Here is a 1,265-nt window from a genome sequence, read left to right as displayed (position 1 = left end):
CTTCCCCCCTCTTGCTGCTTCTATCAGCATGCTGGGGAGGGGGGGAAAGGAAAAGAGCCAGTGCTGGGGAAGCCAGTTTAAAAACCCACCAATATATAGAGATATACCCATCTCACAGAGCTGGAAGGGACCTTGAGAGGTCATCAAGTCCAGTCATATGCCCTCTTGGCAGGACCAAGTACCATCCCTGACAGATTTGCCCTAGATCCCTAAATGGCCCCCTTAAGGATTGAACTCACAACCCTGGGTTTAGCAGACCAAGGCTCAAACCACTGAGTTATTTCTCCTGCCAGCACCATCTCTATGGGAGGCAGAGGCAGAGGCATAGCCCGGGACTGGGTGTGAGTTAAGAATCAGCTGATTCCTGGCTCACACCCGATTTCCCTCCACCCACCGTGCTTGGAATGACAGAGAGAGGCACTGGAGACAACTTTGAATAGATACCAGTGAGAGGCCAGTGCTAATGTGTGAGCCTTTTCTGAATCCTCTCTATACAAACAAGAAAAATAACGAGCATTTTAAGAAACCAGGTCTGTATCTATCTGTCCAGGTGACATTGGCATTGCATGCATCGGCTCATACCACTGGAATGGTAATGACCTATGGAGAGGCAGGTAGCCATGCAGTGCCCATCTACGAGGGACACTGCTTAATTCACACTGTCTCCAGGCTGGATGTTGCAGGCAGGGATATCACTGAATATCTCATGAGGCTCCTTCAACAAGTGGCCGTTCTCTCATGAGCAGGGCCAAGAGCAAGATGGTGAATGACATCAAGGAGAAGTTCCTCTATACGCCTCTAGATCCAATCCAAGAGATTAAGAAGAAGTCAGAAGTGGCCTAGAGAGATAAACTGCCTGCTCGAAATGCCATCAGAATTGGCCTTCACCTTGACAGAGCACCAGAAATTATTTTCATGCAGCATTGACACTAATGCTCCAGAATGTCATAATGTTCCACCAGCATTTACGAAGTGTGTTGGAGATCTCTGCCAGCATTTGTATGGCAAGATGGTATTGTCTGGTGGATCGTTCCTCTTCAGGGGCGGCCTGTGAGCCTAGGCGAGCTAGGCAGCTGCTTAGGGCGCTGCTGGCCCCGGTGCCCCGTGATGATGTCACGGCCATTAATGGCCGTGCAGGCAGAGATGCCGATTGCGCCACCCCGCCTAGGGGGCCAGCTGCTGCAGCCGGCCTCGGGCTGCTCCTGTTCCTCTTTCAGTGACTGAGAGTCTGTTGAAAGAGACAGAACAGCAAGTCCTTTTAAAGG

General features: G+C 50.9%; 1 pseudogene; it reads left to right on the top strand.

Moving 5' to 3' along the window:
- The first annotated feature begins 463 nt into the window (after positions 1-463).
- On the top strand, positions 464-1,054 carry LOC142819453 (actin-related protein T2-like; annotated as a pseudogene).
- The last annotated feature ends 211 nt before the right edge of the window (positions 1,055-1,265 follow it).

This window comes from Pelodiscus sinensis, chromosome 23, assembly GCF_049634645.1.
Source record: "Pelodiscus sinensis isolate JC-2024 chromosome 23, ASM4963464v1, whole genome shotgun sequence".
Classification (NCBI taxonomy): domain Eukaryota; kingdom Metazoa; phylum Chordata; order Testudines; family Trionychidae; genus Pelodiscus; species Pelodiscus sinensis.
The sequence above is the reverse complement of the archived record's forward strand: the minus strand, read 5'-3'. Positions and strand labels throughout refer to the sequence as shown.